At 38.2% G+C, this 27262-nt stretch overlaps 1 protein-coding gene across 1 annotated transcript in view; it reads left to right on the top strand.

Moving 5' to 3' along the window:
- Positions 1-16129: 16129 nt before the first annotated feature.
- LOC114051187 (coiled-coil domain-containing protein 57-like) overlaps positions 16130-27262 on the top strand; it is a 55952-nt gene continuing 44819 nt past the window's right edge. The window contains exon 1 of the mRNA XM_027873398.1: positions 16130-16245. The gene's annotated coding sequence lies outside the window, so the exon portion shown is untranslated. The remainder of the gene's footprint in view (positions 16246-27262) is intronic.

Raw genomic sequence — 27262 nt, forward strand, 5'->3', positions numbered from 1 at the left:
ATCAATCTTCTACTCAGTAACCCCAAGTGGCTCCAGATTGCCTCCACTTTCTTTCCTCTCTTTAACTCTTTGCATTCTGACTTCCGACTTCATGATTCAACTGCAACTACTCTATCCAAAGTTACCAATTATCTCTTAATCACCAAATCTATTGGTCTTTTTTTCAGTCCCCATACATCCTGACCTCTTTGCAGCCTTTGACACTGTCAATTGCCCTCTTCCCCTTGATATTTTCTTCTCTCTAGAATTTCATGATACCATTCTCTGCTGGTTCTCTTCTTTTGACTATTCCTTCTCACTTTCATTTGCTGGATCTTTATCTAAGTTGTGCCCTCTGACCAAGGGGATCCTCCAAGGACCTGTCCTGGACTCTCTTCTCTTCTCCCCCTATAATATTTCACTTGATTTCATTATCTCTCATGGATTCAATTATCATTTCTATTCTGATCATTCTCAAGTCTACTTGACCATAGGGTCACAAAGAATTGGATGTGACTGAAGAACAGCAACAACAACAGAAATTTGAGGCAGGGGGACCAACCAGTAGGCTATTATAACAGTCTGGATATGAGGGGATGAGGGGCTGCACCAGAGCAGTGTCAGAGAAGTGGAAGCATATAAGAGTTATTAAGAAAGTAGAAATGCAGTGAAAATGCTTGGAGTCAGGAAATGAGTGTTGTATTTGAAAAACAACAAGGAGATTAAATGATATAGTGTCCCACAGAAAGTGTCAGAGGCAGGATTTAAACCCAAACTTTCCTGAGTCCACTAAATCCCACTACCCCTATGTGAATGGGTATTTTCCAAGATCTTTTCCAGTTCTAATATTTTATAACATTCTGTGTCTGGGTTGCTTTTTGTAACTTAGAAGTACCCTAATATCAGAGTCCAGAAAAAAAAAAGAAAATAAAAATGACAGAACTTGACAACTGATTGAGGTGAGAAAGAGTAAGGAATAAAGGATTACACCTGGGCAACAAACATGGGTGACTGGAAGGATTGTGGTACCAACAACAATAATAGAGAAATTAGGAAGAGGAAAGGATTTTGGGGAAAGGATAATGAGTTCAGTTTTAGCATGTTGAATTTAAATTTCTTTGAGACATTCAGTCTGAGGTAACTAACAGGTAGCTAACTGGAGGTCTAGATAGAGGTTAGATCTGACAAGAAGAAGTGGAATGACAACAGATTGTAAGATAAAGGAATTTCAAAGTTCATGTACATGGAAGTGGAGCAGTTGTAAGTGATGGCAAGATCAAAGGTATGACCTCCTCAGACATCTCCCCATTTCCCACCCAGCAGCATTTTTGACCTTCTTTGACTTTAAACCCCTTGAGGTCAGGGATTGTCTTTCCTTTTTATATTTGTATCCTCAGTACTTTCATGGTGTCTGGCATATGGAAGACAATAAATGTTTATTGACTGACCATTTCTTTGTATAGCTGAGGTTGAGTAGAGAAGTGGGTTGTGAGAAATAAGTAAGTTGAAGAATTTAGAGGTTAGGGTATTTGAGGGGGTGTCACTATGTATGTTGAAGTCCTATAGTATGAGGGCAAGAGTTGGAGAGGAGAAAATGACTCACAAGCCAGGCACTGAACTCATTGAGGAAGAAAGGAAAGTTTCCTAGAAGTCTGTAGAAAACAGCTACTAGAATCTTGATTGATTAATACATATGGATTGAGTGCATTTCAAAGGATAAGGGATTAGTGAGTGATGGTGGTAGAGGAAGAGCCTAGAAGTGGCAATGGGGCACTAGAAATATTCCAACTGTCCCCTCCCCCTCTGGCATGTGAGATAGGAGAAATGATCAAAAGTGCAACCAGTGCTGGAAAGAGTAGCCTGGGAAGCTATGTCTTCAGAAGGTACTAAGACTAAGTGAGTTTAAAAAAAAAAAAAAAGATGAGAATGGGAGTGAGAATAGGAAAGGGTTAAGATGAAATCCAGTTTGTTATCTAAGGAGCAGGCATTCCAGAGAACACAGTGGAAGGGCTCTGAGTGGGGCACTGAGGAGAAGGAGTTGGGTTGATGGGCATGGAAATAAACAATGAGTTGTAGGTGGGGAGAATAGAGAATAGGATTTGAATAATGGCAACTGAGGGTTCAGAATCACTGGGAAAGCATGGTAGGATGGGGTGAAAGTATGTTGATCACTGTGAAACAATTTTAGGTATTGTCCATAGGGGTTTGGCCTCTAGTAGAGTTGTGTATAGCTGGAAATGAGAGTGGGATGGGTATGAGAAGAGTACAAGCAGGCCTTGTGGAGCATGTAATAAATCTTTGTTGAATTATATTGAATTAAACTATACTAAATTGAATTGAAATATATGCAGGACTGACTGTCGTACAGAAGAAAAATTAGATTTGTCCTATTTGACCCCAGGGCCTAGAATGAAGAGCAATGGATAAACCTGCAGAGGCGGATTTAAGCTCAAATAAAGGAAAACCTTTTTACTAATTAAAAGTGGAAAAGGCTAGTTTGAAAGATGGTGGTGACAATGATGATGGAGATGATGAGGATGATGGTAACAGATATTTATACATTAGCTTAAGGTTTTCAAAGGATTTTACATACACTATATCATTTGGTCCTCACTGCAGTTCTATGAAATAAATATTATAGGCATCATTGTCCCAATTTCAAGTGAGGAAACTAAGGCTTAGGAGAGCTTACCCAGAGTAACACAGTTAGGAGTACCCATATATATGTTGAAATCCCCTAGTATGAGGGCAGAAGTTGGACAAGAGAGAAAGACTGTGAACTAGACATTGAACTCACTAAGGAAGGAAAAAGAGTATCCTGTAGGTCAATAGACAACAGTCACCAGAATCTAGATTAAGTGATAAGTATGGATTGAATGAACCTCAAAGGAAGAGGGTTCACTTGGAGGTAGAACCTGGAAGTAGCAACTGAGAACAAGGACTTTTCCACCATGACCAGTGAGTCAGAAGGTACGAGTAAGAGTACAACCAGTGCTGGAAAGGATATCCAGGAAACCTGTGTCTCATGAGGGAGACAGGTCTCAGTGAGTGCAAAAAGATGACTGGAGCAAGAAAGGAAAAGGTTTAAGATGAAAGTAAGTTTGTTACATACGGAGCAAGCATTCTAAAGAGCAAGTAGAAGGGTTGAGCAGCTTTTTGAGGGGGAAGTGGGGGCAGGGTTATATTGAGGGGGATAGGTATAAAGGTTTTGAGTGAGGGGTGGGGGTGGGGTGGAGAATGGAGTTTGTACAGTGGTAACCCAGGGTTCAGAATCACTTGGTATAGTGTTCTAATGATGGATTAGAAGCATATTAATCAGAGAGGAATGACTTTCTAGGGATTCGTCCCTGGGTGGAGTTATCCCATTATCCCAAGATATCAGGTATCCATCTGTGTGTGGATGGTAGGAGGAAAGAGGGAGGGACAATGAGGAGGCCTCGAGGAGGGTCCTTGGATGCTGGCAAGGCAAACACCATGGAGCTATAGGTGGCCAAAGAGGATGCCTACCTGGACCTGTTGGAAAGAGGAAATCTACGAAAGTCCCAGGGAACCTGTGATATGTGACTATAATGGACTATTACTATGCTGCGAGAAACTATTATATCATGAACAAAGAGACACGGAGAAACTTATAAAATGATGTAATATGAAGTAAGCAGAACCACGAAAACCATAAACAAAGACTATGTCAATGAAAATGAAAGGAAGAAGAAAACAATTGAAACTGAAATGAAGGAATAAATTTGGCTTATAAAGACGTGAGAATGAACCTCCTTGCCTTCTTTGCAGAGGTGGTGGACAATGGATGTGAAACATTGCATATAATGCCAGACTGGGTAGATATGTTGCTTTGTTTTGTTGAACTGTTTTTTAAAAATATATTTTTTATTTTTTGTTGTAAAGGATGGCTCTCTGTGATGGAGGGGGGTGGGTTAGAGGAGATCCATAGACAAAAGATACCAATTTAAAAAAAATGTACATAATATTTTCTTCCTGTACTCCAAAGGATTATCTTGCATATTCCATGGGGTGCACGCACTCCACTTTGGAGACCACTGCCCTAGAATTCCTGGCAGGCTAAAATGCCTTGCCTTCCCAAGCAACATGCCTGACTGAAAGAAGTAATTGGCCCTGCCCAGAGAGGTATAACAAGTTTCCCTGGGTCTCCCTCACCCCTGGGGCCCTTTTTTCCCCTGGGTCTACAAAGAGATCCGCACCCTCCCTCCCTAGATCAATCTAGCCCCTGTCCCCTGAGGGTCCTGCTTTAAAGTAATCTCTCTAGCCCAGCAGCTTCTGGTTTGTATAAACACTTTCCCCTCCCTGGAGCTATTCAACCTGTCTGGGAGAGTTTTGACCCTAGAGTGTCTCTCCCCATTCCATATAAAGTTCTCTGAATTGCCATGACCTCCTCCCCTCCCCATTGTTTTTGCCCTAAATGAAAAAATTCCTACTTAGTCTGGGTTATAGGGAATAGAGTTTAGACTGATTGCCTAGACTCCACCCCTGTGTCTTTATTGCTGTTATTACAGCAATATTGCTGGAAAACCTGCCCACTGTCTGCTTTGTGAACACTGAGCTGTGTAGGAAAACCACTGGCCTTTCACATGTGATCACAAGGAAACAACCAGGATAGCACATCATTGCTTTCCAAAATGGTGAGGGAGGTTAAAAATATTTTTCAGAGTTACAAGTCCATATCCTGAATTGACCTAAGCAGAAATTCTTGTCAAAAGAAAAAGAAAATATTGAAATAAAGAACCATTCGTGTTGCAACAGAGAGCTAGTTCTTTGAGAAAATGAAACAGAAGGGATGCTAACAGAGTGAAGAATGCCCAGAGGAGGAAGCCAAAAAAGGGAGATACAAAGTCAGAAGGGAGATTAGGATGAGAGGATGGGGGTAGGGAATCAGGAAGTAGAAGGCAGATAAAAAGAACAATTGTCAACCTCCTCCTCTTCCATACTATCTTGACTCCCAGAGGGAGAGGATAATTATAGGGTAAAATTCCACATCTAGTCTTTCTCTGTCGTGACAATGACTATTCCAATTTCTGGGACCTGAAAAATGAGTCCTAGGGTCATTTAGGAGCACTCCTCCGAGGATTAAGGTCAAACCTGTGACAGAGGGTGGCAAGGAGACCTAGTTGCTATGGAATCTGGTTAGCACAGATCACCCAAGTTCATGCTTGGACAAAATCTCCAAAGAGAGTGTGATTTACTATCATTCTCCCATGCAGCAAAAGGCTGTTCTAAGGCTGCAACTACCAGGCACTATAGCTTTGGCAAAGGTAACACTAGGGAAGGGCTGGTGGTAATCAACCAATAAACATTTATTAAGCATTTACTATCTGCCAGGCACTGTGCTAAGCACTGAGGATACAAAAAGGGGCAAAAACCAGTACCTACCTGGAGAAGCTCACAGTCTAATGGGGGAGACAACATGCAAACAAACATGTACAAACAAGCTATGTACAGTATAAATAGAAAATAATTAACAGAGGGAAGATTCTAGAATTGAAGGGAGTTGGGAAAGGCATTCTGTAGAAGATGGGGTTTTAGTTGGATGTTGAAGCCAGGGAAGAAAATAGTCAGAGTGGAGGAGGGAGAGTGTTCCAAGAAAGGTGGACAGCCAGAGAAAATGCCTAGAGCCAAGAGATCAAGTGGCTTGTTCATGGAAGATCCAGGAGGCCATCATCACTAGATAGAACATGTAGTTGTGAGTAAGGTAGAAGAAGATTGGAAAGGTAGGAGAGGGTTAAGTTACAAAGGACTTAGAACTCCAAGCACAGGATTTTATATTTGATCCTGCAGGAATTAGTGGCAACCACTGGAATTTATTGAGCGTATGTGTGTATGTGTGGGTGTGTGAGACGTGGTCACATCTGCTTTAGGAAAATCGCTTTGGCGACTGAATGGAGGATGGGTTGGAGTGGGGAGATACTTGAGGGAGGCAGATCCACCAGCAGGTTATTGGAATAATCCAAGCATGAGGTGATGGGGGCCTGCCCACACTCTCCAGGTCCAGTTCTAGATTACAAATACAACATCTGTTCCCCCACTAGGCTTCTTTAGAGTTTTCTAAATCTCTTGCCTTAGTTTTTCTGCAGCTGATCTGATCTAGGAACTCTTGCCCATCCTTCTGTAAGGCCTGGCCCCTTATTCCATTGGCGAGTTCCTCCTGGAACATATTTTGTGGAGGCCAGATTGGCTTTTGTTCCCCTTCTTCCCCGTTCCTGGTTCTCTGACTTCTAAACTATTCTCTCTCATCCAGGGATTTTTGTCAGTGCCTGGGATCTCCCAGCTCTGGAATATCAAATCACTTCTTTGGCCTTCTTAACCTGGAATATCTTTCTGTCAGGCCTTCCTCCTTCTTTCAATGGTGAATTTCTCCTGGAGCCTCTACTTTGTGGCCCCATGTTCAGTACTGTCTCTGCCTAACCCCCTGCTTTTCAGCTCCTTTATGAATGTTGTTATCCCCTATTAATTTGTAAGTCCTTTGAGGACAGGTCTGTCTTTCTTCTTGCTTGTATTTGTATCCCCAACACTTAGCACAGTGCCTGACATATAGTAAGTACTTAATAAAAGTTTCCTCTCTCCCTCCCTCCCACCTTCCTTCCTTCCTTCCTTCATTTCCTCCATCCTTCCTTCCTTTCTTTCTCTCTCCTTTCTTCCCTTCCTCCTGCCTTCCTTTGTTTCCCTCCCTCTTTCTTTCCTTCCTTCCTTCCTTCCTTTCTTCCTTCCTTTCATTACCATGGCTTAAAGATAGGAGTGAGATAGTGTAAGACTGTGTTTTCCCTTGAGAATGTGAGAGAGCGATGAATGAGATGTTGTATGGGGAGGAGATTTAAGAATGATTGTCAAGCAATTAATAAACTATTTCTGTGCCCAAGGTGTAGGAGTACACAGTACTTTCCTACCACAAAGGGGGTCCCTCTGCTCTGGAATGATGTATGAACTCCAGACCCTGTCCAGTCCTAAGAGGGCTTGGCCTCTACTAATCTGGGATAAACTCCGTTTCCTCATACTTAACCTGGTTAAAGAACTACCCCTGCATCCTGGGTCTCCCCAAAGAGGAGACTACTATCTAAAAGATAGAAAGTTACTAGTTGTCTATTATGAATAAAGTATAGGACAGGTGTATATTTCCTACTCACAAAATAAATGCTAAACACAAAACACTCACAAGTGTGCATTGGTATTATCTTAAAGTAGTATTTAGCAACAGCTTATAACTACTATTATAACATAAACTTCATCAAAACATAAAGAAGTTTGCAGTACTAATCAGTGATTAGGCATTTTTCTTCTCATTCTCAGCCCCACACTATCCAAAAAACTTGGTAGCCATTTTGTCGGTGGTCATCTTCAAGAATACTGGAGTAGTGGCTAGAGATGTCTTCCCTTGCTGCTGGTCACCTCTGATCAAAAGATCCTAGGCTCTTCCAGAGCTCTACAATTAGAAAAGCCACCTATACTTTGGGAGTAACCACCTTGGGATAGACATTAGGTCACTTGGTATCCGGAAAGAATAAACACAAAAGAGGTAGCTCCAAACCCAAGCTTGGGCTTGCCTAGGCAGAACATGTGTTTTAGATGCCAAGTGTTCACAACTACATGGCAACTAGGATAAGGGAAACAATCCTACCCACCCTCTCCCATCCCATCACAGAAATCAGTATTATGTGATGACACATGGAAGTTGGGAGGAAGAACAAACTATCTCTTTTTTGAATTAACTCATCATATCACCTACCTCTGTCACAGGTCAGGGAGGAAACCAAGAAACTATCAAGGGTTTGTCATGTCATATCAAAATGCCAAGTCCTTTCTGTGCTGAATTATTACATGGGCAGAATATGCTAGAATCATCATCATTTGCAAGCACTATGCTGAGTCATAAACCTGTTTAGGTGGAAGTAGGAGAAGGTTTGCTCATGTTCTGGCCATCTCATGTTATACATTATTTGTTAATTTGCTTTGAATAATCTGGAGGCTCCCACAGAGCTTATTCGGCCTCATCAGTTCAAATACTCAGATGAATCTGTGATTTCATTGATGTGGGATTTGCCATTTGGAGCTTATCTTTATATAAGTTATGAAATGTTATTCTAAATCTAATTTCTTTGATATTGCTGTCCAATTTTCCCAGCAGTTTTTGCAAATAATGAGTTGGGATTTTTGTTTATTTGTGTTTATTTAATACTAGGGTAGCTTGGTGGTGTAGATAGAGTGCTGGGGCTTGAAATCAGGAAGACTAATCTGCATGAATTCAAATCCTGCCTCAGACACTTAGTAGCTGGGTGACCCTGGGCAAGACACTTTGTTTGTCTTACTTCCTCATTTATAAAATGAAGTGGAGAAGAAAATAGCAAACGCCTCCAATATCTTTGCCAAGAAAACCCCAAATGGGGTTAAGGAAAGTCAAACAGGACTGAATAACAATAACAAAAACTACATACGTTTATTTCTGTATGTTATGTAGCTAATCTGTACCACTGATAGAACTCTATATTTTTAAACCAATATCAGATTATTTTAATAACTGCTGCTTTGCACTATAGTTTTATATCTGGCTCTATCAGGTCCCCTGCATTCCCATTTCTTTTCATTGTTTCTCTCAAGATTCTCAACCTTTCTCCCCTCTCTATGAATTTTGTTTTTGTTTTGCTAGTTCTCTAAAGTAATTCTTTGGCAGTTTGGTACTATATTGAAGAAGTAAATTAATTTAGGTGATATTATTATTTTTATTATACTGGCTTGTCCTACCCAATATGTCTTAATACAGATTTAGGAAGGTTCCTAAAATAAAAAAACCAGTACAAAGGAATCATGGAGCTCAAAACAAGATAGCAAATCAAGCCATCTTTATTGAGGAGAGACATTCATAAAATGCAGAGCATTCAGGGAAGATCAAGGAAACTGGTCTGTCCACTTGGCCCACAGGTAGAATGGAGCACTCTTTTAGGGCCCTAGAGATTCTTTCCACTAAAATCTGGTGGATTCTTACCTGAGTCTAGTAGGACCAAGCACTGGGGAAAAGGAACAAGGAAATGGACGTAAGGACTGTTACTGATTCATGCTAGAGGAGTGGAGGGAGGAAAGACTCCTGAGAATTTTGGCTAGTTCATACTCCTTACCAGTAGGAAAAGGGGTCTTGGTTGTTATTGCTGGAATTACTCTGACACAATAGCTCAACTTTCCTATCAGGGTTTTTTGAGTTTCCCTGGGACTTCTTTGTTTAGGGTGTCAGGGAAGCTACCATATTCTCTACACCAGACCTGCACAACTTGGCCGTAGGTAGAGGACAAAATTAAAATAAGCTAAACTTCTTTTGGCCACAGATAGATTAGACTAGAGACGGACTGAGGATGGTTGGTTGCTGAAGATCATGTGACAAACAGAAGAGCACGAAATGGCAACCCTACATTTTTCAAAGGCCCCAGGAAATCCTTTGGCAGGCTGTAAGCAGCCTGTGGGCTGTATGTTGTGCAGGCCTGCCCTACACCATCTCTACCTGCCCCTACTAAACTCTTGTCAATGACTCCCAAAAGTTTGCTGCAGAGTTTGTCTGCCCAATATACTGGAGACTATCTCTCTCTCAACATTATGAGGGGACCCACAGAGCACTTTGGATGTCTACCTGTCATCCATGATTCTGGTCTTGATGCCATTTTTCTTGGTTTTATGTTATCGCCTGTTCATGCCTACCATGTGCCTCTCATTGCTCTCCGTCTGATATTCATCTTTAGTTCTTCCACATTTTGCTGACATTAAACATCTCTATCACCATCTCCCTTCACACGCCAGTATAGATATCCCAGGACCCTAAGCCTAAGAACCTTGGGAACAGCAATGTCTCTCAGGCCATTAGCCATGCTTTCAGCCCCTCCATTGTGGCAGAGAACAGGTTTTGTAGGGAAGTCTTGTGCCATACTTACCACTGTTAACATCAGCTTCTAAATAACTTCTACTGATGAGGCAGGCAAACCAGTCTAGCTAAAATCTCTGAGAAAGAGTAATAAAAAGGATCTGTGCCAGATATTGCCTCCAGGTTTCTAAGTTCAACAGCCTTGAAATAGCAGCACTATCCCGCTAGGTCACCAATTCTGCTTCTGGGCTGGGCCCCATCCCCCCAACACCTTCCATAGAGAGGAGCAACCCCTGTGGAGAAGGGGTCAGTCACCAGCTACCACCAACTGTATGTAGTGGTCAGGAATACCCTAAGAGCCCTGTTGTTGTTTATCCTTTGTTTTTTAAGAGTACCATCATGGGTGATGTCTTAAGTTGTGTGTGAATTGGATTTAAGTGAGGAGGAGTTATATAAAGTTGCCAGCCTTGCTCTCTCTTCTACAGCATTCAAAGTCCAGTGGCAAGACAACATTAAGACCACTAATGATAGCCTAGGATGCAGTAGATGACTTTGGCATCTTTTATATCTGACCAAGCTCTATGTGGTCCACGGTGCCCACTTCAGCCACCTTTATGGCCATTGGAACAAATTGTTCTCATCCACTCATTCTGGCAGAGGAAGTCTTCACGTGCTTGGGGTAGATATCTTCCTAATTTACCGAAGGGTTTGAGGCCTATAGGTTACCCTCATCCTGGTTTAGTCCATCTGCCAAAATGGGTTACCAAGGTGTGGCTGCTGTACATGCCACAGTTTCTTGGAGCCACAGGTGAGAATTGAGTGAAACATTAAAGGTGTATGAGCAGCCCTGAAAAGGCCTCAGCAAGCCCTCATGCCAGAGGTGCTAGTCCTCCCTGAACATCCTACACACCCTGGGAACAGTGGTACATTTCAGACTATCTTCCTATTTCCTGCCAATTCACCACAGACACCATTAGGGGAATAACACTTGTCAAAATATGACTTGTCGACTCTCTCCAGGTACTTCGGTCCCTGTCTCCTCAGAAGTCACAGCTTACTGAAGACCAGGAAAAGAAAATTGTGGATGCTCAAGTCCATGGCATTGTCAAATGGCTCAACAGCAGAAACAAAGAAGGTTTTATCAGCTGACATATTGACTGTATAGATGTGTTATCATTTGCTTTGCCCCTGCTTCTAAGGATCACTGGCTATTCTATCTGACTCGTTGAAACTTTCTATGTGATTTGTCTCTTTGATTCAAGTGCGAGCTCCTTGAGAGGAGAGACTCTCTTGCTTTTATATTCATGTCCCCTGTGCTTAGCACAGTTCTTTACATATAGTGTTTAATAAATGCTATTTCATTCATTCATTCACAGCAATACCAGTAAAATATAAGTATTGAAAAGATGAGCTTTTGTTTCATGGGAAATTTAGGGTCAGTAAAATATTTTTCAATTTTTTCAATTTTCAATTTTTTTTAAATTTTCAATTCAAAAACAATTTTCAATTCTTTTTTGGGGGGGGCTAGGCAATGGGGTTAAGTGACTTGCCCACGGTCACACAGGTAGTAAGTGTTATGTGTCTGAAGCTGGATTTGAACTCAGGTCCTCCTGAATCCAGGACTTGTGCTCTGTCTACTGCACAACCTAGCTGCCCCCTCAATTTCTTGAAAGACTTGAAATCCGGCTCTGTTCTGTCGGTTCTAGATATGCATAATTTGGGACAAGTTTTATAAAATGTCCATCTAAATGCATGTTGAAATCTGAACAATACACATTCTTCCACTTGATCTTTCCCATGTGGATGGACAAGCCAAACTTCTTTGAGTGGTTAGCAATTGTTTCCAGGATGTTTTGCAGTATTTGGGGGCTTGTTGCCATTAGCATGATGTCATCTGCAAACAAATGCATTTGCAAGACCTTACCATCCACAAGGAACTCTTCTTCAACCTGGACTCTGTGTTGGATATCCTTTATCACAATGGTCATCTTTGCCAAGCACATATCTTTCTGTTTTTTGAATTTTATTGTCATATGGTCTTTGAGTAAAGTGATTTATGTTTTTACGTTCTAAAAGGAATCCAAGGCTATACAGTGGTTAGCAAGCTGAACCTGGAGGTCAGAAAAGTCCGAGTTCAAATCTAGCCTAATATACTTACTAGCTGTGTGATACTGGGCAAATCACTTAACCACTGTTTGCCTCAGTTTCCTCAGCTGCAACATGGTGATAATAATAGCACCTACTTCTCAGGGTTGCTCTGAGGATCAAATGATATAATATTTGTAAAGCACTTTGCACATCTTAAAGGGCTATATAAATGTTAACTGTCATCTTGATGTGTGAATGGGAGACATCTTGTTGTAAAAGAACCTTTATGGAACTATTTTATTCTGTATAATCAAATGCATTTTTTTTTTGGCAATCAACAAATAATAAGTACAATGGAATCTTACATTATCTATATCTTTCAGTTATTTGTGAGGCATTAAAGATGTAGTCCAGGGGTAGCTAGGTGGTGCAGTGGGTAGAATACTTGGCTTGGAATCAGGAAGATCTTCATGAGTTCAAATCTGGCCTTAGACATTAGCTGTGTGACCCTGGGAAAGTCATTTAATTCTGTTTGCTTCAGTTTCCTCATCTGTAAAATGAACTGAAGAAGGAAATGGCAAACCACTCCAGTATCTCTGCCAAGAAAATCTTGAATTGGGGTCACAAAGAGTCAGACACAATTGAAATGACTTAACAACAACAAAGATGTAGTCCATTGTTGAATATGGCTTTTAAAAACCTACCTGTTCCCTACTAATAATCTCTTCTAGGACACCCTCAATTCAGGTATTAATTCAGGTATTGATGACTTTTAGAAATCTTATAAAGATTTTGTAAAGATGAGAGAGTAGACAAAAAAATCAGCCATTATTGATATTCTCTTGGTTATGTTTTCTTTGGTATTAATAAAGTTTACTATTTTTCCATGCTTTTGGTATCTTCCCCTCTATGTGTCTCTTTGTTTCCCAACTCCATCATTATTGATCTCTCTCTCTCTTTTTCTGTTTACACACACACTTCATATATAATATAGAAAGCTGCTTTCTCCATCTTTGTTATCTTTTATACTATTTCTACTTCTTCTATGAGCACTTTAGAAACTGATGCTAGAGGTATATGTGTGTGTATATATATATATATATATATATATATATGAGTATATATCATGTATAGTGGTTCTACCATCCTTGATGGAGAGCAGTTTGTTGAGACAATTTTTGCAAGTTTTTGCCATTTTTCTTCTTGTCATAGTTTTCCTTCCATTTTTATCCTTAAATGCTTTTGAGATGACTTGACTTAGTTGGTTATCTTACCAAGCTTTCTTCAGACTGATTTTACCCACTACTACTTTGCTATGCTTTATAAGATGATAGTTTTCATAATTACCCATTACTTTGCAAGATTTTATAAATGAGTTTTTATTTTTACTAGCCTTACCTTTGGAAGTCATTTCTCTTTTTATTAGGAAATCAAATTAGGTATTTGCTAACTAACACATTTTTTTGTCTGTTTTGATCTACTTGTAGCAATTAATTTATATCGATTTAACTTCTGGTTGAGATTATTACGGCTGGTGTTGATATAATTTCTGTTGTCCATTTCCTATTTTTAAATTTTAAATAACTTGTTTAAATAGTTCAAAGTTAAATCTGTTGTATGCCATTTCTTTTTTACCTTTATTCTTTTTTTAAAAACAAATTTTGGTCTTGGTTTTGAGAAGTTAATGGTCTGACCATATAGAAATATGTGACTTAGGGATAACTCCCATGTTGATAATAAATATTTTCCTGTTTGTCAAAACAGGAACATAGTAAATTAATTTTTATAGTTATATTTGATCCTTGTTACATTCAGGACCTGCCAGTTCTTTTTCTTGAAGAAATATTCATGGCATGGAGGTATGAGGCTTCTGTATAATCTATAAGTCTTTGATCTAACTAATTTCTTCCTCCTGAAGCATACTTTGCCATATGTTCTCCTTTATTTGCTTTTGAATATGTCCATTAGGTGAATGAATAGTTCTGTAGATTCATAACTCTATGCTCTATCCTCCATGTATTATGCCTCTCATTATTTGATTGTGATCCATTGGAGCATACCTGGATTCCGTTTTCCTAAGATTATGACAGTTTAGCTTTGCTCAAACATTTTTGAGAAATTCTTGCTGTTAGATCCTCTTGGAGTTTCTATGTGGTGAGCCTCTGCCATACAACCATATGTTGTCAATTAAATAAATATCATTTCTTTTAGCAGAATCCTGGTGGTCATTTCTTCAACATTAGCAATGAGGGAAAAACTTTTTTTGAAACTGAAGAATAATTCTATGTATTTAGGTGAGAAGAAAGAAGAAATATGAGAAAAAAAATTGGTTAGGCCTGGGCTGTGCCTTGAGAGAGAGATACCTTGGGTGAGAATCTAGTTCTGTTATTAGGGTTGCAATTACCTTTGCAGGGGATGGTGTGGAAATGGCCCACATTATTTTTAGGGTATGGCAGATGTGCAATTAAACAGTGATAACACAACTGAAGAGCTGATTTTTGGCAAGTGTAGTTATTTGCCCAGCCAACAGAGGGATTGATTTATAGGGTGGAAGGCAGGGCAATGTGTCCCAGACCCAGATGATCCAGTACCACCCAGAGGTGAGCTAGTAAATGTTTAACAGCTTGGCTGGAGAGGGAGAGGTAGAATGTAAGGCACACACAGTTTTCAGTTTAATCTGCATTATTAACCCTTTTTTAAGTCTAGATAATCAACAAAATAATAAGTTTTGTAGAGATTGCTCATTTCTGAGGTGTAAATGTTCACGCTGAAAATATAACAATTTCTCACAAGCCAGCTTCAGCTGGTTCCAGAACATTCCCAACTACCACCCTATGGACAGTATCTTCCAAAATTTTTTGTATGTTGGAGTGATGATTGGGGCAATACTTAGAATGGATGCTTTCAGAAACTCTAAAAGAAGAGCTGTACTTTGAACCTGGCTTCCGGACACCAAGAAAATCCAGTTTTGACTCAGTCAAGAAAGGAAATGAGTGGAATCCTTGTTTAAGAAGCATTGAATGTTATATCTGGAAGAGATTGCCTTGCTTTGTGATCTTGGGCAAATCATTTCATCTCTCTGGGTCTGAGTTTCCTCCTTTGTAAAATGAGGAGGTTGAACTAGATGATTTCTAAAAAGTTCTTTCTTAAAATCATTTACTACAATCCTCTCATTTTGGCCAGGTAAAAGGCCAGTTTTAATTATTTTATTAAAATTTTTTAAAAATTCACTTTGTTAAATATTTCCCAATTACATTAATTTTTTAACATTCATTTAAAAAATTTCATGTTTCAAATTCTCTACCTCCCACCCCTTGAGAAGGCAAGCAATATGATATCAGTTAGATATGTGAAGTCATACAAAACATTCTATATTATCCACATTGTAAAAGGAAACACATAAAAAGCCAAAGAAAAATAAAGGGAAAAAAGTATCCTGCTTTAATTCTTACATAGCTTTACTTTGACATAAAATTCCTCAGGAGGAAACGGTTTTGAGGCCCACAGAGGGAAAGCTTAAAGTAACAGTTTCTGAGGAAGTCTCTCTTCTCAGTAGGCAGCCCACGTGTTTAAGTGTGAGGGAAGATGAGGTCTCCACTCCACAGGAATGAAGACACCACCTGAAATATCTTCAGGATTTGGAGGAAGAATACAGTGTCTGGCTGTATATATGTAGGAGTTGCAATACGTAGGATACTGTAACTATTCAGGATGGAGCTGAGTTCAAATGAACTGGGCAAGTGAACCTGGGCAAGTCACTTAATCAATCTGTCTTAGTTTCTCCATCTGTAAAATGAGGATAATAATAGCACTTACTTCTCTGGGTTGTTGTAAGGATACACATACGTAACTAAAATTAGCCTTTATAAATATTATTTTATTCTCCCAACAACCCTGGGAGGCAGGTGCTATTATTATCCCTATTTCAAATTTATATCAATGCCAGCTATCATCATCATCATCATCATCATCATCATCATCATCATCACCACCACCATCATCATCACCACCACCATCATCATCGTCCAGGAGCTCTCCTTAAGGTCTCAGAAGGTGTTGTTATTTCCCAGGTGGTCAAAGGGAAGGAATGAATGGGAAGGAGGTGGGAGGCGCACCAGAGTTTCTGACAGAACCCGGAACGGAAGGACTAGTTTCCTGCGGGGAAGTCTTTGACAGAGACACCCGCGAAGGCAGCGGTTGATGTGGTCGGTGGTTCTGAGGGTGGCGCGCAGTCCAGTTTCCATGGAAACGCGGCCTGGTCCCTAAACCCGCCTGAAGTGAGCATCGGTCGCGGAACCCAGATTTTGCTCTGAGTGAGTAGCTCGGGATTTATGGGAAAAAGGGGTGACATTGGCCTCATGTTCTCCTCCTGGAGAGCAGGGGCGTACGAAGCCCCCCGGTTCGGGGTGGGGGTCTGGGCTGAGGGTAGGTGCAGGTTGTGAAGACTTCTCGAACGGGTTGGGGTGGGGTGCGGCCATGGTGGGTTGGAAAAACTCTGGGGAGACATTGTGGGGTGCAGGACGGGGACGTTGGGGTGGGAGAGACACTGGTAAAAGCCCCTTCCCCGTCAGGCAACCCCCAAGCGCTTGTTATTGCAAAGCCTCAAAACGCTGCATCAGTGGGTGTTGTTATTAGCCTTTTTGTTTCTTCACGGAAAAGGCGACACCCTGAGAGTTGGGTTTAAAGCGAAGGGTTCTTAATCTATCTTTGTGCCATTGACCCTCCATGCCCCACTTTAGGGGGTTTGGTGAAGCATTTATTGCTCAAGATAAACATTTTAAATTCATAAAAAAAATACACAGTATTACAAAAGAAACCAATCATATTGAAATATATATATATATATATATATAAAATAAAATACAAAAGATTACAAAGGAAACTTACCATATTGCAATACAGTTGTACATAATTTTTATACAAAATAAAATAAATAGGATTACAAAGGAAATCTATCAATGAAATAGTTATCTATTATTTTATGTAAAATAAAATAGGATTACAAAGGAAATCCATCACATTGCAATAGTTATCTATAATTTTTATATAAAATAAAATACACAATCACAAAGGAAACCAATTGTATTGAAACAGCTATGTAATTTTTATGTAAAATAAAATACATAGGACTGCAAAGGAAATTATATTGAAAGTTATATGTATAATTTTACATACAATAAAATAAATAGAATTACAAAGGAAATTTATCATAATGAAATAGTTATCTATAATTTTATGTAAAACAAAATATACAGGATTACAAAGAAAATTATATTGAAATAGTTATCTATATAATTTTATGTAAAATAAAACACATATATTTCAAAAGGAACCCTGTCATTGACATAGTTATTTATATGTAATTTTATATGAAAAATAGGATTACAAAGAAACCAATCATTGAAATACAATTATCTGTAACTTTATATAAAATCAATAAATCAATCAGTAAACATCTACTATGTGCCATGCATTGTACTATGTGCTAATGATAGAATACATAGGATTATTTGTCTGCCTGCTTATCTAGTTTAGCCCCCAGTCTAAAAACCCCTGGTTTAAAGTCTTGTTGGAGACCTGCAGTCAGTCAACAAGCATTTCAGTAATGTATTTAAATCTTACTGACTGCATTTCATAGAAGATGGAGCTAGAAAATCTAGTCTATCTCCCTCCTTTGGTAGATGAGGAAACTAAGGCCAGACGTGAATGGAATAACTTTGGCCAAGGTGGTATAGCAAGTAGCATACTTAAAATCTCTATATATGGCAAATCAAACACATTATTTTCTTTTTATCCATTCTAAATTTTATTTTGAACTTAACCAGAAAACTGAGAATTTCTATTTGCACAGCAGAATACAACAAAAGGATTTTATAGGAAACTGTGCTTTCATATTACTTACTTTTTTAAAAATTAATTTACTTTGATTTATCAACAATCACTTCCATAAGCTTTTGAGTTTTAAATTTTTCTCCCCCTCCTTTCTCCCCTCCCTCCCTAAGACAGCAGGCAATCTGATATAGGCTATACATATACATTCCTATTAAACATATTTTCACATTAGTGATGTTGTAAGTAAGAATTAGAACCAATAGGAGGAACCACCAGAAAGAGGAAACAAAACACAAGAGAAGTAAAAAACTAGCAAATAGTATGCTTCGATCTGCATTCAAACTCCATAGTTCTTTCTTTGAATGTGGATAGCATTTGCCATCATGAGGCCTTTGGACATGTCTTAGATCCTTGTATTGCTGAGAAGGTTTAAGTTTATCAATATTAGTTATCACACAATGTGGCTGTTATTGTGTGTAACGTTCTCCTGATTCTGCTCACTTCACTCAGCATCAGACCATACAAGTCTTTCCAGGTTTTTCTGAAGTCTGCCTGTTCTTATAGCCGACATATTACTTTAAAAAAAAAACAAAACACCGCACATACACAATATGATAAATTTCAAATGTTATTTTCAAAATTGTCTACCTTTTTCCCACCTCATTACCAACTGAGAAAAAGAGGGGGGAAAAACAAAGACCTTTATAACAAACATAGTCAAGCAAAACAAATTTTGCTTGTCAGATGGAGAATAATATACTGGAGACATGGCTGAATATTGTAAAATCTTTCAAAGTTGTTTTTCTTCACAGTATTATCATTGTATGGATTATTCTCTTGGTTCTCCTCACTGAATTCACTTTTCATTAATTCATACTACCTAGGATTCTCAGAAATCATCACTTTCATGATTTTTATGGCATAATAATATTCCATTACATTCATATAGCACAATGTGTTTAGCTATTGATAAATATTGATACAAATTGATTTAGCATTGATATGCGCTTTCTTTGTTTCTAGTTCTTTTCCTTTCTTTTTATTCCTTTTAATCTCCTCTTCAGAATCAAGAAGTGTCTTTTACTTTTGGCTCTTCCCTCCCCAGTGTTACTCTCCTTCTTGAAATCCTTTTATCCCAGCTTTGTTTTCCTCTTGAGTTTGATGTTGTCTTCACACTAAAACTGCTGATATGTGTGTGTGTGGTTCAGTCTCCTTTGTCCAGTTTAGTAAGGTTCATCTCAGACTCTTCTCATATATCCCAATTATGAGAAAGAGCAGCTTCTCTTCCTTTCTTCTATACTAATATAGTCCTTTTACCCTCCCTTTTCTTTCCTCTCTTAAAACCCTCAGGACAAAAATAGTCCACCTGTAGGACCTCAGTTTTTCATATTTAACTCCATCAGGTTCTAAAGGGACAATTCTTCTCTCCCCTCCATCCCATTGGAATGTTAGCATATCATCGTTTCCCATTCTAATTGCTCAAATAAATGTACTTTTCTAGGATGCTTTTTACTCATGTGTTTATATTTCAGAATTCCTACTTAGTTTTTGACTTTTCATCAGTAATACTTGAAAGTCTTCTATTCTATTAAAGGTCTATTTTATAGAATTATACTCAGCTGTGCAGGGTAAATTTGGAATACCATATTTCAAGATTTCCTGTCATGTATCATAGAAACATCTTGTGTGATACTGACTGTGGTTCTTTCAAACTTGAACTCATTATTTTTGTATACATATTTTAGTGTGTTTTCTTTGACATGGAAGTTCTGAATTTTAGCTATGGTATTCCTAGGACTTTTCATTTTGGTGATTGTTGGATGCTTTCTATTCATTCTTTGCCCATTGCTTCTAAAACTGGATGAATTTCTTGATATATAGTGTCTATGCACTTTTAAAAAAATCATGATTTTCAGGGAGTCTAATGATTCTTAAATTGACCCTCTGAGACTTGTTTTCAAGGTCGATTGTTTTTTATAGCAGATACCTTACATTTTCTTTTTTTCCCCAATTTTTGATATTGTTCTAATATTTTTTGTGTGTGAGTCAATTGATTTCTGTTTGCCTCACCTTGAACTCCCTGTTAATATGTTTAAACATCCTATGTAGATCACATTTATGTGAGTAGCACACTTCTTGTATATATAAGGCTGGAAAATTTGGAACCAAGTTATGAGGGCTTTGAATGTTTTATTTGATATTAAAGGTAATTAGGAGTCACTGGAGTTTATTAATCAATGGAATGACATAGATTAATTCTTTAGGAATATGTGTGTATTCTTTAGCCTTATTCTCTACATGGTGGATAAATTGGAGAGGAAAAAGACAAGAGGAAAGGAGATGATTAGGAGACTTACTATAGTAATGCAAAAAGCAATGAAAGCCTGAAATAGAGTGGTGGTCCTGTGAGTAGAGGGAACGGGATGGATGCAAGAGATATTGTGGAAGTAGAATAGGTAAGATCTGGTAACTGATTTGGGATGAGGGACATTGAGGAGTTCAGCATGACTCCAAGATTGTGAACCTGGGTAACTAGAAGACTGTGTCATCAAAAGAAATTGTGATTTGACATAATTCCTAGAAATGGTAGCTATAGCAATAAGACAAGAAAAATATATTGAAGGAATTAAGAATAGGTGAGTCATCATATCATCTATAAAAAGTGATGTTTGTCAGGAAAATGATAAATGTTGGAGAAGATGTGGGAAAATTGGAACATTAATGTGTTGCTGGTGGAGTTGTGAACTGATCCAAACATTCTGGAGAGCAATTTGGAACTATGCCAGAGGGCTATAAAACTGTGCATATCCTTTTGACCCAGCAAAACCACTTTTAGGGCTATATCCCAAAGAGATCATAAAAATGGAAAAAGGACCCACATGTATAAAAATATTTATAGCAGCTCTTTTTGTGGTGGCCAAGAATTGAAAATTGAGGGGATTCCCATCAATTAGGGAATGGCTGAACAAGTTGTAGTATATGAATGTGATAGGATACTATTGTTCCATAAGAAATGATGAGCAAGTGGATTTCAGAAGAACCTGGAAAGACTTAAATGAACTGATGTGGAGTGAAGTGAATAGAACCAGTAGAACGTTGTACATAGTAACAGCAACTTTGTACAATAACCAACTTGGATAGACTTAGCTCTTCTCAGCAATGCAATGATCAAAACAATTCTGAGACTAGAGATGGAAAATGCTGTCCATATCCAGAGAAAGAACTATGTAGGCTGAATGCATATCGAAGCATACTATTTTCTCTCTTTTTTTTCTTTCTTTCTTGTGGTTTTTCCCTTTTGTTCTGATTCTTCTTTCACAACAGCACTAATGTGGAAGTAAGTTTAATAAGATTATACATGTGTAGCTTAAATCAGATTACATGCCATCTTGGGGAGGCGGAAAAATTTAGAGCTCAGAATCTCATAAAAGTGAATGTTGAAAACAAAAAATAAATAAATTAAAAAAAAGAAAATGATGTTTGTTTGCGCTTATTGCTGGGAAAACTAGAAAGCAGTTTGGTAGGATTCCATTTGTACCAACATTTCACACGAAATATTTTCAACTGGGAAAATGACTTAGATATAATAGGTCACATGATAAATTATAGGAGCAGGGAAGGATATACTGTATTTCACTGCCTAATTGTCGCAGATTTTATGCTATTTTTTTTTGCAAAAAAAGTGGGGTGCGATCATTATGTGAAGCTTTAAAAACTCTGCTGGTATTATCTTTTTTTTTTAAGTTTTTGCCAGTCTTGCACCAACTTTTTGCTCACTGAAAACTCTCTTTCTGCACCTCCAGTTCAGTGAACACAATCACTTTCAGCTTGAAGCCCGCAGAAAAGTGTTTATATTTACCCACGATGAGAAAGAAGTGCTTCACACATTAATGTACTCCTGGCAGACGAACCGTACAGTTTAGCTAGCATGGGAGGATGCAAGTCTTCCCATGTCACATGACTTACTCAAGGCAGCTTTGCCTGCCTGCCTGGTCCCTTTAGGCTTATGGCTCTTCATTGGGTTGAGTGACAATACTGTTAACACTGCAGTGCTCTCCACAAACCACACAAGTCAGCTTTTGGAAATATACTGACAATGAGCCTGCTGAGAATTCTAGGCTCTTGGCTTGCAGTGCGTCAGAGATAAAATGCATATCCCTACCACGTTACTGCTCTGTTTACCTTTTAAGTGTGACAATTATGCGATGGTGACAATTATGCTGTGACAATGATTATGTGTGAAACATGGTACTTTTCATAGTATGAATAAGGGAAAAGTGATTGATGAGACAGAGATCAAGAAGATTATATGAGATAAAATAGATAACTTTGCTTACATAAATTTGAAGAGTTTTTGTAGAAACAGTCATTATGGTAAAAATTAGAAGGAAAACAGTTAACTGAAAACAGATAAAGCCTTGGGTTGTATCCACAGTTAGGAGGCATGATATGGATGATGATCTAGCTTAGGAGACTGAGGAGTGATAAGACACATGTAAGAAGAGAACCAAGAGAGTGTGGTGTCGTTAAAGCCCAGAGAAGGAGAGCGTTCTGGAAGAGAGGATAGTAGACAGTGTCAAATACTTCAGAGAGATAAAAAATGAGGATTGAGAAAAGACTGTTGAATTTAGTAATTGATAACTTTGAAAGAAAGTTTTAGCTGCATGATGAAGTCAGAAGCCAGATTGTACATAACAAAAGGGAGTGAGGGAAGAAGTGTAGGCAATGAGTATTACAACTTTTTCTAGTACTTTGGCTATGTAAGAGAAGAGATGTGTAGGATCATATCTTGGGCGGCTGGTAGGGTCAAGTTTTTTTTTTTTCTGTGTGTATTTTGTTTTGTTTTAAGAATGGGAGAGACTACGTATGTTTGAAGGCTGCAGGAAATGGGCTAGGGTATAGAGAGAGATTGAAGATTAGAGAGAAAGGCAAGGGGATGATCTTACCCTCTTTTTCTTCACTTACTTAGCAGAGTAACAAAGCATCTGACTGTCATCTTTTTCTGTATGATTTAGAATGGAGAGAATAGCAAGTTTGAGTTTTTTTCCTGTCTTTGTGCATACTATGTGTCCGCTCATGGTGTTAAGTGTAGGGTATTCATAGGTTAAAAAAATGGCAGAGGCTCTGCCCTCAAAAACCTTATATATTTTTATCATAAAAATGATAAAAGATAAATGTGATAGAGATAGAGGAAAGCTCTCAATTGGTATAAGGATAGTTGAGGGGGGTGAGATAATTTTTTTCCTAGTGGAAATACCTTATAGAGGACAGCCATGGCACCTGAGCTGGAATGTGAAAGAAGAGAATGATTTCATGAAGCAGAAATGAGGAGGGAGGAGGACTGTCCTGGGTAAATGGACTGAGGCAGGATGAAAACCACTCTGTTTAGTTCCATTTGGCTGGATTGTGCAGTGCATAATGGGGAATACAGTAAAAATTTTCATATTTATATTTATTTTTATTTTTACTCCCCTGTATGAGTTCTTTTTACAAGGCAGTTTTACAACTTTTTAATAAATAATTGTGTATGCCCACCAAAATATATTATTAATAAAGTGTTAAGATTGATCTGATGTTAATATCTTGGTTCAGGGAACTGTTTTTTTTTGAAGTAGTTATACTATTTTGCAATCAAAAAAGAGTAGGTAGGAAAAATGGTAAGAGATCAAGCCTTTTTTTTCTAGTCCTTTAAGGGTGTAACAGAGGTCTCTTCCAAAGATTGTCCTAAGTTTAGCCCATGTGCTATGTGTTAGGATTTTCAAAGGCTCTCAGAATAATGTCTTGCTGTATAGTCGTATAGTTCTTGTGAATCTTCATGGCTCTGACTTTAAATTCCCAAGAAAGTACTTAGTATTTTGGAACCATATTTGTAGTAATCTAAACTCATTAAATATTTTCAAAATTAGTGCTAAGGCAGCTATCTTCATCCTAAGTGGTTGTTAGTTCTTTTAGAAGTAATAGAGCTTTTATTATTAGTGGCTAAGCTGAAAGCCAAATGCATGCAGAACAGCAGATACTAAAAGGAGAGATATAAAAAGAAGCTGTTGCCCTTTAATGCCATTCTGCAAAGGGAAGCAGACATAAATGTCTAGTGATTTTATTTCTAACCTTTAGAACCCTGCGTTTTGCCAATTCTAGGACTTGAAAGTGGTTGCATTTTGTTAGTGCCTATTTTAAAGTACTAATACAAGTATAATTAACAAGCTTATTTTAAAAATCCCTCTCAGTAGTTTTCTGTTAGTCAAATAGTAATGTAATTTTAGTGGAGTACTTGTTACTTGGTGATTAGGTAAATACCCTTTTAAGTTTAGTAATTTTAGTGCACATTTTTGTAGCACTTTAAGATTTATACATTGCTTTCTTTTTAAAAAATATTTTATTTAGTATTTTATTTTCCCCAATTATATGTAAAAACAATTTTTAACATTTGTTTTTAAAACTTTGATTTTCAAATTACCTCCCTTCCTCTCTCCCCACCCCCCATCTGCATTGAGAAGGCAAGCAGTTCGATATAGGTTATACCTGTATAGTCATGTTGTGAAAGAAAACATAGACCAAAAACATACCCCTCAAGAAAAATAAAGAAAGTGAAAAATGTGTGTTTCAATTTGTATTCAGACACCATCAGATCTATATTAGTGTAAGGATAGTCGTGGTATGTGATTATGATGGAATACTATTTCTATATTAGTCATGTTGTGAAAGAAAACATAGACCAAAAACAAACCCCTCAAGAAAAATAAAGAAAGTGAAAAATGTATGTTTCAATTTGTATTCAGACACCATCAGATCTTTCTGTGGGGATGGATTGCATTTTTCATCATAAGTCCTTCAGAGTTGTCTTGGATCATTGTACTGCTGAGAATAGCTAAGTCATTCACAGCTGATCATCTTAAAATATTGCTGTTACTTTGTACACAGTACATTTCACTTTGCATCAGCTCATGAAAAACTTTCCAGGTTTTTCTGAGAGCATCCTGCTCATCATTTCTTATAGTATAACCAAGTCATCTTCAGTCATCCTGATCTGGACCCAGATGGCTCTGGAGGAGAAAATGAGACTGGTGACCTTGCACAGCCCTCCCTCACTTAAATCCAATTTACTTGCAAGCCATGGCATCATCATCTTGATGTCATGGTCCTCTTTGAGAATGAAGGACAAACAATGACTTGTGAGTGGTCTGAGCTGCCCCACAGGGGACTCAACTGGCAGGTTCCATTTGGGCAACTCAGCTCCTTCCTCTTCTCAACCTCTCCCCTCCCTTTCCTTTCCCTTCCCTTTCCTCCTTCCTCAGCCTCTGTTCATATGTGGTATCATGCCTTTACCTGCAGGTATTCTACCCACAGGAATGTAATTTTTGATAACTGAAACCAAGCAAGATATCTTGAGGTTTACTGGCTAATTTCTTTCTTAAAAACCACACCTTAAAACCAATTCACCCTAGCTCTCATTGATTGGTCAACAGTAAGTCCTGAGGTGTTCCCTCAGTCAAAGTGAGAACTTGGAAAGACCTTAGCTTAAAAAAACCAAGTTCTGCTACTGCATCCAGAGTCATCTCCTGTTGTCCCGATTTATATCTTGCCACTGGAATCAGATGGCTGTAGAGGAGAGAGTGAGGCTGGTGACCTTGCACAGCCTTCCCTCACTTAAATCCAATTTACTTGCAAGTCATGACATAGTCTTCCTGATGTCATGGTCCTCTTCTAGAACGAAGGACAAACAATGACCAACAAACGATAGCACAATTGTATTCCATTATAGTCACATACCACAATTTGTTTAGCTATTCCCCAATTGATGGACATCCCCTCGATTTCCAATTTTTTGCCACCAGAAAAGAGCTGCCAAGCTTTTGCTATATTTTTGTATATATAGGTCCTTTTCCTTTTTGTTTTTTATCTCTTTTGGGATACAGATCTGCTGGTAGTATTGCTAGATCAAAGGGTATATGCATGGTTATAGCCCTTTGGGCATAGTTCCAAGTTGCTCTACAGAATGGTTGAATCACTTCACAACTCCATCAGCAGTGCATTAATGTCTCATTTTTCCCATATCCCCTCCAACATTTGTCATTTTCCTTTTCTGTCCTAGGTATGAATATGGTAGTACCTCAGAATTGTTTTCGTTTGCATTTCTCCAATCAGTAGTGAGTTAGAGCATTTTTTCATATGTCTATAGATAGCTTTGATTACTTCATCTGAAAATTGATCATGTCTTTTGATCATTTATTAATTGGGAAATGGCTCTTATTTTTATAAATTTGACTCAGTTCTCTATATGTTTGAGAAATATGGCCTTTATCAGAGATACTTGCTTCAAAATTTTTTTCACAGTTACTATTGCTAACTGTATTTCCTTCCATCCTATTTCTCCCCCTCTTCCATTTATTCTGTCTCTCCTTTCACCCTGTTTCTCCTCAAAAGTGTTTTGCTTCTGACTACCTCTTCCCCCAATCTGCCCTGCCTTCTATCACCTCCATTTTGTTATCCCCTTTCCCTCCTACTTTCTTGTAGGGTAAGATAGATTTCTGTACCCAATTGAGTGTGTATGTTATTCCCTCTAGGAGCCAATTTTGTTGAGAGTAAGGTTCACTCCCTCCCATTTACCTTCCCCTCCACTGTGAAAGCTTTTTCTTGCCTCTTTTATGTGAGATAACTTACCCCATTCTACCTCTCCCTTTCCCTTCACTCAGTACATTCCTCTCACCCCTTAATTTTATTTTTTAGATGTCATCCATTCATATTCAACTCACACCTCTGCCCTCTGTCTACATATACTCCTTCTAACTACCCTAATAATGAGAAAGTTTTTATGAGTTACAACTATCGTCTTCCCAAGTAGGAATGTAAATATTATAAAGTCCATTGTGATTTCCCTTTCCTGTTACCTGTTTATGCTTCTCTTAAGTCTTGTATTTGAAAGTCAGATTTTCTATTCACCTCTGGTCTTTTCATCAAGAATGCTTGAAAGTCCTTTATTTCATTGAATGTCCCTGAAGGACATTTTCCCCTGAAGGATTCTACTCAATTTTGTTAGGTAGGTGATTCTTGGTTGTAATCCTATCTCCTTTGCCCTCTGGAATATTATATTCCAAGCCCTCTGATCTTTGAATGTAGAAGCCTTTCAATCTTATTTTATCCTGACTGTGGTTTCTTGCATTGTTTCTTTCTGGCTGCTTGCAATATTTTCTCCTTGACCTAGGAGCTCTGGAATTTGGCTATAATATTCCTGGGAGTTTTCATTTTGCGATTTCTTTCAAGAGGTGATTGGTGTAGTCTTTCTGTATCTATTTTTACCTTCTAGAATATCAGGGCAGTTTTCTTTGATAATTTCTTGAAAGATAATGTCTAGGCTCTTTTTTAGATTGTGGCTTTCAGATAGTCCAATAATTTTAACATTATTTTTCCTGGATCTGTTTTCCAGATGAGTTGTTTTTCTAATGAGATATTTCACATTGTCTTCTATTTTTTCATTCTTTTTGTTTTATTGTTTCTTGA

Source organism: Vombatus ursinus, unplaced genomic scaffold (genome assembly GCF_900497805.2).
Source record: "Vombatus ursinus unplaced genomic scaffold, bare-nosed wombat genome assembly UNPS02014801.1, whole genome shotgun sequence".
Lineage (NCBI taxonomy): Eukaryota > Metazoa > Chordata > Mammalia > Diprotodontia > Vombatidae > Vombatus > Vombatus ursinus.